Source organism: Drosophila subpulchrella, chromosome X, assembly GCF_014743375.2.
Source record: "Drosophila subpulchrella strain 33 F10 #4 breed RU33 chromosome X, RU_Dsub_v1.1 Primary Assembly, whole genome shotgun sequence".
Taxonomy (NCBI): Eukaryota; Metazoa; Arthropoda; class Insecta; order Diptera; family Drosophilidae; genus Drosophila; species Drosophila subpulchrella.
In genome coordinates this window covers 3,408,057-3,420,114 of record NC_050613.1, presented here as the reverse complement: position 1 = coordinate 3,420,114, position 12,058 = coordinate 3,408,057, and the positions used below count along the sequence as shown (strand labels likewise).

General features: G+C 36.9%; 1 long non-coding RNA gene across 1 annotated transcript; it reads left to right on the top strand.

Annotated features, from left to right (window-relative positions):
• The first annotated feature begins 6,712 nt into the window (after positions 1-6,712).
• LOC119558322 lies at positions 6,713-10,752 on the top strand. The gene is made up of 3 exons (XR_005220181.1): positions 6,713-6,802; positions 10,332-10,482; positions 10,616-10,752. It is a non-coding gene; the product is annotated as an uncharacterized LOC119558322 (long non-coding RNA).
• The last annotated feature ends 1,306 nt before the right edge of the window (positions 10,753-12,058 follow it).

The following is a 12,058-nucleotide window of genomic DNA, read 5'->3' as shown; positions in this document are numbered from 1 at the left end:
CCAAGGTGGCTTAGTTTTGGGTGGGGTTCGGGGGGGCTCCAAAGGTTCCGAAGCGAAGCATAAAAGTGAAAAACAATTGAACCCTTGGGCAAAATTGGTTTTGACAATGTAAATAAATAAAACACAAGCATAAATATTTACTGCTGACGGCAGTTTCGTTAAGAGCTTAGGCTGCCAGGGTTTCTGAGGGTTACAGAACCTTCTATTGGCGTCCGGGGGTCGGAAATGAGAGCCGAAGCGAGCGTAAGCACAGAGATTACAGGGGCTCAGCAAAGTAAATTTTCGAATGGGTTTTTCCAGAGCTCCCTCTGACCCCTGAAGAGAGGGGGTGCTAAGAGTTCGGGGGCGGAGCTGTTGTCAAAAGGATTTGCAGCTCGTTTCATCCCCAAGACCCCACACACCCAACCCTTTGGCCTTGCTAACCCCGAGTGCTTATATTTGATTGTGTTGTCGGGTCAATGGGGCAATAGGCAATACACTCTTAAAACTCAACTGGGCAAAGGTAAAGGCGCTTTTAAAGGGCTTTGTATTCGTCTTGCCGCCCTGAAGTCAACCAGCTCCCTTGGGGCTGGATAGATTAGCTCCCACTTAGCCATATTTGATTGATCATGTTTGTAATACCAATATTAATTATTTTTGTTTTTACTTTTTTACTTCTTGTATAGAAATTATTCTTAAATAACCTATAAATTGGTTTAATTTATATATTTTAAATAAAATACGGGTTCATTATGATCTTGTTTCAAGGGCTTAGCAAAAAATAGTCGATAACTCTGAACCTGTAGCCTTGCACCAGTGCACTGGTGGATTAATACCAGCCCACCGGCCCATTTTCTGTATATAGGTACTATAGTACCGCGACGAATTGCTCAGAAAAAAAGTTGCAAAAAATCCCTTTATGCATAATAATACCCGTTACTCGAAGAGTAAAAGGGTATACTAGATTTGTCGGAAAGTATGTAAAAGGCAGAAGGAAGCGTTTCCGACCCCATAAAGTATATATATTCTTGATCAGGATCACTAGACGAGTCGATCAAGCCATGCCCGTCTGTCCGTATGAACGCTGCGATCTCGGAAACTATGAGCTAGGATATTGGGATCTGGCATGCAGATTCCTTAGCTTCTAACGCAGCGCAAGTCTGTTTCAGCAGGGTGCCATGCCCACTCTAACGCCAACAAGCCTCCCAAAGCTGTGGCTCCTACAGTTTTGATGCTAGAATAAAAAATGTAATTGAAATGTATTGTTCTCATCAATACCTATCGATTGGTAAATTTGCCACGCCCACTTTAATGCCCACAAACCGCCCACAAACCGGCCATAAACGTCAAAAAATCGTAAATATGAAGGCGGATATCTAGGAAACTATTCAAGATAGAGAATTGGGATTTCAGATTTGAATTCCGTAGCTTTGTACTGAGCGCAAGTTTGTAACGCGAATATGCCCCGCCCACTTTAAGGCACTCAAGCCGCCCAAACCTGTGGCGCCCACAGTTTTCATGCTAGATAAAGAATTTTTACTGTTATGTATTAGTCTTGTCAATACCTATCGATTGACCAAAAAAAAGTTTGCCACGCCCACTCTGACGCCCATAACGCTTAAGTCTGTCTGCCGCCCACATAACCATATATTGAGATCGCGGATAGGTGGCGCATTACAATCTCGCTTTGCTGCTTGCATATCTCCATCTCCCTTTGGTCCCTTTAGCTGAGTAACGGGTATCTGATAGTCGAGGTACTCGACTATAGGAACGCTGTTTAAACTCCTTTTTTGCGGTATGGAGTCCAACTCTACAAGGAACTATCATCATCCTTCTTGGAGCTTTTGGCTGTTAATTTGTAAGGACATGGTATAGAACCTTTTAGTTTTTGCGAAGACTTTCGATTGGTGAAAAACTATTTACGATCGGACATCTCAGCAGATTTTCATATCTTTGTTTATAGATAGTTGTAAACTTCGCACACTCCCTGGTGCGCTTCGTCACTACGTGAAGTGCCATCCACAGTAATTAAAACAAAATGAAATACTGTTTTCTCTTACAAGATAAGCTTACCTTTGGGAACCATCCGACGAATCAAGTACACCCTTTTACTATACGAGTAAGGGTTATAAAAACCGCCCAAAGCTGTAACGCTTAAGTCTGGCTGCCGCCCACATAACAATATATTGAAATCTGTGGTAGGTGGCGCCTTACGATCTTACTTTGATGCTTGCATATCTCCATCGCTGAGTAACGGGTATCTGATAGTCGAGGCACTCGACTATAGCGTTCTTTCTTAATTTTTCCTGAAAATATTATTTTTAAAGAGTCGTAGTGTCAAAATTATATATTATACTAATACCTTTCGATCAGTGCGTTATTTGTGTAGATCGGGATATCGTAGCAGATTTTTAATTCTGCGGCTTTATCAAGCAGTCTCCTCGCGCACACTCCCGGTCCGATTCGACACTACGTAAACTGATGTCCACAGTCATTAATATTTTCCACCCAATTTATAAGGGTTACCCTTCGGATAATTAAATAAGTAAATTGTGTGCTTATTTGAACATTATTTAACTCAAGTTTTTCGACTGATTCAACTGCACCTGCGAGTCAATCGAAAGGCAATTCCAATAAAACAACCACCATCACCCCATTCCAATGGTGGACATCTTGAAGCACAGAGGCAGAAGAAGCGGCCTTGAGGTGCATTAATTTTACATTACTATTATCACATAAGTGGGAGCGACTGCTACTCGGCCATAATAATTTTCCGCGTAATTTATTTGAGCGCCATAATATCATATTTCATACTGGGCGCGGGGGAAATGGGTGTTCTCGGAGCGACTTCCGCTGAATAATTTAAGCGCGCACATGTGCTGAAGTGGATTCTGGGGGAATGGTATGGGAACACGTTAAAATAGGCGGAAAACGATTATCAGACAGTTTGCACACAATGTCGTCGAAGGCGAAGTTGCTGCCGGGATACTGGAGTTCTGAAGTCCTGGATCCTGAATCCTGAAACCCGAAAGCGGTTCACATTTATTGCCAAAATTAAATGACATTGTATGTAGTTGAAAAAGGCAAAGATGGGGCCGTCGCGTCAAGTTTGTTGTAACCAGAGATAGAAGCGGGTGGGGAAAAACGGCAGATAACTCCGCTTTCCCCCATTATACATATATGTCTGTGTGCCCCGGAGTTTTCGGTAGAACCAAGTAATTTTTCATCGAGTTTTACACAATTTTTTGGGAAAGCTTTCGTTCAGTTCCAGTTTCTCCGCGTAGCATCAGTCCAAGTGTAAAGGAATTTTAACGCTCACTGACGCAGTTCTGGCAGATTGTTTGGTTTAACTGTGGCGCGGAATGCCACCCACTTTCCCGCCGAAGTGGGCGACGGGCGCTGAATGTGGTTGGTGGTGCAGGTGGTGCGGCCGCTTTTGTTGAACTTTTGCGTAAGATTGCGCAGTAAATTGTCGAAAATTAATTTTCATGTTGAAAAGCTGCAAATTGCAGGGAAAGCAGCAAGAAAGAGATATGGCGGTGGGTTGGCTGGGTGGTGCGTACGTGTGATGGGTTGGAGATGGCGAAAAACTCAAGGAGAAGGTTTGTCAATTAATTTCTTGAATGGTTTGCCTAATTGAAATTTTATGGCTTTTGTGTTTCCTTGTCTGCTTTCGACAACACACACACTAGATGGGCGATAGGCGGTGGGTGGTGGGCGTGGCATTCCTTCGACAACATTTCATTAAGCGCTGTGCGCGTGTGTGTGAGAAAGAACGTTTAAGGATCACAAGAGTTGCAAGTTCTGCTCAAATGTTGTGCTTTGAACAGTGTTTTATCCCAATAACCTTACTTAAACAAGAGATAATGCTTTATCGTAGTGCATAGACTTTTGTGTACCCTTTACTCAGCTAACCAATTTTACTTTTTAACAATTTAAACCATTTTTGGCAAGCGAATGATAGCGACAAATGAAACAAAATAAAATGTACTAAAAAAAGTTTTGCAAAATGTGGTCGCCCTGAAATAAACTTTGCCGAAATAAACTTTGGCTGTGCAAGCCTTATTGATTTTGAGATCTAAGAGTTCAATTGGTCACACGGACATGGATAGATCGACTCGGCTAGTGATCCTGATCAATAATATAGACATATATATACATATATATACAAGTTAAATATTGCAAATTGGAGGTGGGACTAGTGTTCGAGCGATGCCAAAATACTCAAATTTACAATATTTTATTTATTATTTTATAAAGACGTTAACCTATTGTGTGGTAATCACTGAAAATCGTTGAATTCCGTAAAGCAATATAAAGAAAGTTTTAAATGATTTAAATGCTGTGCACTTGGTTCGCTGTCCAATTTCAATCTGACAATGTATTAAATTCTCTGAACTTTGATGTTATGCCAACAAATTTCAAAGCTTCGTTAAAAACGAAAAACAAAAAAACAAACGCCAGTGTGTGTCACCCAAGTTGATGGTAAGTACTAGCAACTCGCAATAACTATATCAGAAATTCAAATTTGCAATGTAATTTAATAAAAGTTAATTAAAATGATTACATAATAAATTATGACCAATGACTGACTATGTCCAGTCCGTATTTTCCCCTCCCACTCGACTTAGACCACAGTTGGTCATAGCTTTGGGATAATCGAGGAGAGAACGTATGGCTGTCACGGATGATTTACATTATATTTGGTTCAGCAAGCTTTTATAAAATAAATGCAATCTTAATTGATGATAATGCCGACTGACATTTCAAGCCATCCGATTTTTAAAATAAAGAACTCATTACGAGAACCGAATGGTAATTGACCACTGATATGTTTAAAGAAAAAATTGTGGATATTGAGTAATAAAATAATAAAAAACGCTATTGTCGATGTACTCCACTATTAGATACCCGTTACTCAGCTTAAGGGAGTGCGAGAGGGATGGAGATATGCGTGAAGCTATTTTGCTTGTTTCACACACACTCAGAAAAAAACGCATCCTAAATTTGAGCGCGATTTATACTTGATTTCGGATAGTATTTTTTGGGCTTGTTTTAAGAATAAGAATGTTGAGCGTTCTTGAATTAAGAATAAATCGTTCTTAAAAGACAATTGCGTGCTTGATTCAAGAACATTATTCAATAAAGAGGACCAAACAAGTACGATTTCTGCTTAACCTAAGTATAATATATTCTGAAAAAAAATGTTTCTTGGTAAGCACGAACATTCTTAATGTGATCACTAAAAGTTCTTAATTTCAGAAAATTAGGTTTTAGTATTCTTAAAATAGGAATGAATTATTTTCATTTATAGTACAAAACATCAAAAATATAAAGTACACCAACAAGTACAGTTTGTGCTTAAGTCAATAATATAACGTTCTTGAATCAAGAATAAATCATTCTTAAAGCGCAAACTATCCGAAAATGTTTTTGATTCATGAAAAATCAGGTTTTAGTATCCTTAAAATAGGAATGAATTATTCTCATTTATAGTACAAAACATCAAAAATATAAAGTATACCAACAAGTACAGTTTGTGCTCAAGTCAATAATATAACGCTCTTATTATGTTTGCTAAAAAAGAACAAATCTTGCTTAATTTAAATAGATTTTGCACTTAGTGTAGTGTAGACAAGAATCGCAAACATTAAAAAATGTTATCCTCAAGCACTTTTTGTGCTTAAATCGGAGAAAAAATAGGAAATTAATAATTGCTCGTATATACATATGTACTCTGAAACGGAATACGGAAATACGTCTGCATTTTTCATACAGTCCAATCTACGCCTGATCGCCCAGTCGTAAGTTGCGGAACGTGTTTTAAAAAATAGTAGTTCTGGGTCGTACCTTTTTTACGCAAAACAGCACGCATGCAAATTTTCCAAGGCAAATGTGCGTCCTGGGTGCATTCTATTGCGGTGCCTTCTAGAAGTGTTTCAGAATAATGCATCCAGAAGCATGCCCAAACACCCGTTTCGGGAACGTATTCCGAAAGAAATAGTTCTGGGTCGTATCTTTTTTACGCAAAACAGCACGCATGCAAATTTACCCAGCAAAATGTGCGTGCTGGGGGCAGTCTTTTGGGTGCCTTCTAGAAGTGTTTCAGAATAATGAATCCAGAAGCATGCCCAAACGGGATTTCGGGAACGTAAAAATAGTTCTGGGTCGTATCTTTTTTACGCAAAACAGCACGCATTCAAATTTACCCAGCAAAATGTGTGTGCTGGGGGCAGTCTTTTGGGTGCCATCTGGGTGTATTTCAATATAGTGCATCCAGGTGTATTTTAGTGGGAATGTAAAAAAACCAAACTCAAACCCGAAGGTTGCCGATGCCCATTTTTTTACAATCGTCTTTTTCGGTAAAACCGAATGTATGTTTTCTGTACACATATGAAACTGTCAAGAATTCTTAGCACCTCTAGTTTCGTAAAATAAAATTTATTTACGTAATTACATATACAACAAAAATTGCTGGTAAATATTTTTAATTTCCAATTTTGTTTTACGGCAAAAAAAATTTTAGATTTACAATAATGTAAAGTTTGCTGTTATATATTATAATATGTTTGCTGTACGTAGCCTCGATGCTAGATTTTTTCCCGCCACTGTAATAGAAGCAAGCATAGGCCAAACAAACGGTACTCTTGAAAAGCAAACGAAAAAGACAAAAGGGAACATGCAAGGAAGCGCGCGGTTTTTCTCGCCTCTTGCATTTCTCGCCACTTGCAGATTTCATTTGAAAGAGTAAAGTTCAGCCACAAGTGTTATTACAAAATTACCAAATATTTTACCAACCAACCTTAAATTATTCTTTTCCCAGGTAAGTAAAGTGTAGTTAGTGAAGTGAGAAATTAAACAAATTTACTAAAAACTTAAATGTGATTGCACATACTTATGTATTTATAATGCAATTACATACATACATATACATATGTATATATATGTAAGTGCGAAGTTAAAACAATATATGATATAAACATGTGCAAGCAGCAATTTACAATGTACATATGTACATATGTGCAGACATCATACATCAAATTAGCATATGTACATAAACATGTGCAAGCTGCAATTTACAATGTACATAAATATGTACACACATATGTACATTAGGGTGTCCCTTATTTTTCATGTTTGATATATTTTTACGCATACCTTCTTAAAACGTTCCTAATAACTCAATATGTTCTAGAAAAAAATACTAGCCCGTTGCATGCAAGAGAACACGTGCCGACTTGCAATTTAAGCTTGTCCGTACAAGTTGGTGCGGTTACAGCGCTGCGACTATGGACTACGCTTCATTCGTTATTTCATTCGTAAGTTTTGGTGTTATTGGTGCACTATTGTTTGTTGAGTAAAGATGTCAGTGACATTACGTAGTGATAAAGAAAATATTTTTCTTATCGGGCTACCTAGTCATCAAATCACTGGTGCAAAGTTACCATCAAATCGCCAGGTTCTCTCCGTTTTATTTTATAATATTCGGCAAGTCAAGCTAACTCTCAGTGAAAGTGCAAATCTTGTGACTAGGGAGTGTTTAATATTTTGGGAAAAAGCGAGAATTCCCACAAGGGCATTGCCCAATTGCGTGAAGAAACTTATTGATTTATACCATGCTTGGAGAGAGCTGCAAAAAAATTGTAAAAAAACTCTAGCCACTTTCAAGGACCGAGAAAAGAATTTTAAAATAAGCCTTGATAACTAATTTGATATTGCACATGCTGATGCCTTGAAAATAATAAAAATAGAGGAAGACAAACTATTTTTGAATAAACAAAGAGAACCAGGTCGACCAGGATATTTAGCTGGTGTAGACAAAAAATTGACGGAGAAAGAAGAAAGAGTTAGACAGAGACGATTAGACGATGAGGAAAGAAAATTAAGACAAATGGAATTATTGGCTGTTGCATCTACTTCTACTACACAAAACTTGGAACATTCCGAAGATTCGGACGGGGAACAGATTTTGTATTCTGAAATCAGCTTGCCAGTGGTTCTCGGCTCTAAAACAAGTTCGAAAAGAGGTAGAAAGAAACTGATAACACCTAAACTTGTCGCAGCTTTAGACCGTTGTCAGTTGAGCATTAGAGACTCCGTTTACATTCTTCATGCGGTTGTAGAAGCGCTTGGTCTGAGCAGTGATGATTTCCCAATTAATAAATCCTCGATTCAGCGAATTCGTACTCAGATGAGAAAATCTAGGGCAGAAGCAATAAAAACTGATTTTCAGAACAATGTTCCTGATGTAGTCACAGTCCATTGGGATGGAAAACTATTACCAGGGCTGAATGTGCGAGTTTCAAAAGAAGAACGCTTGCCAATTATAGTTTCATTTGACGACAAAGAACAGCTTCTTGCAGTACCAAAACTGGAGAGTTCTTCTGGTAAACATCAATCAAAAGCCGTCTCAACCGCCCTTTGTGACTGGGATCTTAATAACAAGGTACAAATAATGTGCTGCGACACCACATCTTCGAATACTGGACGTTACAATGGAGCTTGCGCTCTTTTAGAACCCACTTTAGAAAGAGAATTGTTATTGTTCGCTTGTCGTCATCATGTTTATGAGTTGGTCTTAAAAACTGTCTTCGAAACCAAGATAAAGCACATTACTAACAGCGCAGATATTCCGCTCTTTAAGAAGTTCAGAGACAATTGGAAAAACATCGATTCAAATAAAATTGAACTATGCCTTGATTTCGTTAAAGAATATGTTGCTGAGACAAATATTACATCTTTGATAATGTTTTATAAAGCAGAACTGGAAAAATCTTTCATAAGAGACGATTATCGTGAATTAGTTGAACTTTGCGTAGTGTTTCTGGGAGGAGATACAAACAAGAAAATAAAAATCAGGCCCCCTGGAGCTATGCATCAGGCACGGTGGATGGCAAGAGCGATTTACTCTTTAAAAATATGTTTGCTGCAATCTCAAGTCAGAATGATTGTAAAAGACAAAAGGGCCCTACAAGATGTTTGCCTATTTATCGTCACATTGTATGTAAAGCCTTGGCTTGAATGCACAGTGGCGATTAAAGCACCTAACCAAGATTTGTACTTCTTGAAGGCATTAAAAGAGTACGAAAAAGTTGACACAACAGTTTCAAAAGCTGCTTTAAGCAAGTTCAGCCACCACCTATGGTACTTGTGTGAAGAGACAGTCATTTTATCACTGTTTGATAATGAGGTTGATAACCAAACCAAAATGAAAATGATTGAAAACTTAGACAGGGACAAGAGGTCAGATGTTGGCAAACGCTATATTCCATCAAAGGAAGAAATGTCCCAAACGTTGTTTGGTAAGCTAAAATTATTTTTTGTGTCTGTTTTTTATATACTTTACGTTGTAATTCTTTTTGTTAATTAACCTGTTTTTTGTTTCAGATAAAACGCTGGATGATTTTGTATCGGAGAAGAGCAAACAATTTCTAACTCGACTGCAGATTGACGACAGTTTTCTTCAGGAAGATATATCTTCTTGGGATGATAATGCTGCTTTTCTGAAAGCTAAAAGTAGGATAAGTCGGTTGAAGGTTGTAAATGACACTGCTGAGAGGGCTGTCAAATTAATGCAAGATTTTCAAGGACTTATCACGGCGGAAGAAGAACAAAAACAATACCTGTTGCGCTGTGTCAACGAACATAGACATTTATATCCGGACTGTAAAAAAACCACACTAAATAGAAGTTACCCTGCCTGATTGTTATTATTTTATGTGTTTAAATAAATATAAATATTACAATAAATTCATTTTCCATTTTATTCACTTCATTAATTTCATTTTGATTAATTTTATAGAAGATTGGAATAATAGGATAAAAAACATTTTTTGATCAAATTTGAAGCTCGGTCGGCACGGGTTGCAATCATGCTAGAAAGATCAAATTTCATATTTGAGTAAGGTTTTACATTTATAAAAGATACAGGGGGTATGCATTACAAAATTCGAAAAAAAATTTTTTTTTGCCATATAAGGGACACCCTAATGTACATACATCAAATTAGTGCGAAAATAAAATTAAAATACATAAATATGTGCAATTTTACAATTTGATTATTTTATAAATATATCAAAGTTTTACTAATGTTTGTTCGAAAATAAATAAATAAAGATTTGTCTATAACTTTTTACGTATATTATTCGGTAAATAAGTAAACACGTGTATCACCATTTTGCCGAAAAAGTATACAACGCAATGTAGGAGAAGATAATTTTATGGGGCTGGAATCTTCTCCTTCATTGCGTTGTATACTTTGGATTTAAGAAATATATAATTTTGTATTATTTCCGAATCTTAATGTAAGTTGTTATTCATATTTTCTAGTAATTTTTATATTTTTATTTCAGGTACCGCTCTTTAAATCCATTTTGGGCAATAACTTAATTAAGAACTTGGACCAAATAATAAGCCCTGAAGTAATAATGCAACTAAATTACAGTGGGTCTAAGCACAAGTATGGACTAGCAAATTTTCACAATTTAAATTCAGTACTGCAAGGTACGTCCATTTTTATGATTAAAAACTTGGTGACGTTTACTTTGTAATAAACAGTAGCCAATATTAGAAATAATATATTATATTATAAATATTAACCAAGCTAATAATTTTAAATGTGTTTTTATCTTTGCAGAATCACTAAAACGGGAAGGATATTCCTTATTGGAATACATAAAAGACGTCCGATTGGCCTTTTTGCGCCAAAAAAAATAAAATATATAAGGGGAGAAGCGCATTAAAGAAGGCCCAACCGGAGCCAGGAGCCGAACCGTACGATTCTGACTCTGAATAAAAATAAATAAATAAATATATGAAATTGAAATCAAATAAATAAATATATGAAATTGAAATCCAGTCTTATGTATGTATTCCTGGGGAAAATTCCAGATGTTTGATTTTTGAATGGTTCTAGGTGCATTAAAAAAGAGTACACCCAGAAGGTGTTTAGTATGTTGCTTCCAGGTGCATTAAAAAAGAGTACACCCAGAATGTGTTTAGTTTGTTACTTCCAGGTGCATTCCAGATATATGCTTCCAGAAGCATGCAACGGGTGCATTCTTTTATGTCCCGCAGCCGTGTAAAAAGAATGGACAGACTCATAACTTTCGGAACACCTTTTTGATGCCATTTCATAATGAAAGAACGCATGCTGGTATGCTGCCATTTACGACTGGGTAGGCTTGCATTATTAATTGCGATTAAGTAATAAAGTTTTGCGTGATTTTGTTTAACAAATTATGCTACATTTTTAAAGATTCTTAAAGAATTATCATTTTTATTGGCTTATGCAAGCCTGACCATGTGCTTTGCCAGTGTATCTATATATGTACATATATACAGTACAATAGTAAGTAATTTCTGAAGTATAAACATGTATTAAATATTTTTGAATGCAGCTTGGACCAGATGGTGAATCGCAGTTGCTTCCCACAAACATAACAAAATCGAAGGAGACGCCGCCTAATTTGTATTATAAGGCAATGCAGGTGCTAGGCAAAAGCTTGGGCACTTTATTGGCGGAGACCAATAGAGGGAGAGCTATTTTGGATCAAGGAAAAAAACAGATGTCTTTAAGCCAGGATATGAAGAACGATCTTATAAGCATTATCCTTGAGGAGATCTTCTGAACAGGGATAACTATCAAACATTCCGATTTAGTCTGTTGCTGGACGAAATTTGCTGTCACTTACCTAGCGAAGAGAAATGCAAGGTAAAATATAATTGAAGAGCTTTTAATATTGATATTTACTGATATTTTTAATTAATTTTATAGGATTACTACTTCATTTCCCGAGTCGGTAAAAAAATCCATCGGGCAAACTGTATTCCAAATACAAAAATCGAAGATCAAGGATCAAGCTAAAACTAGCACAAAATGAGTTGTTTGAAAAGTATGAAGATTTGGAAAACCAATCCCCTGAAGTCTCAGAATCGGATCGTATCGCACTTTCGCTGAAGCTTTCTCTTAATAGAGATGGTGACAATTGGGACTTAGTTTGTCCATACAAAATTATATAAAATTTTAAGTTTTTTTAATTTTGGTAATAACGTTTTTGTTGTGTGCGAAGAAATTAAT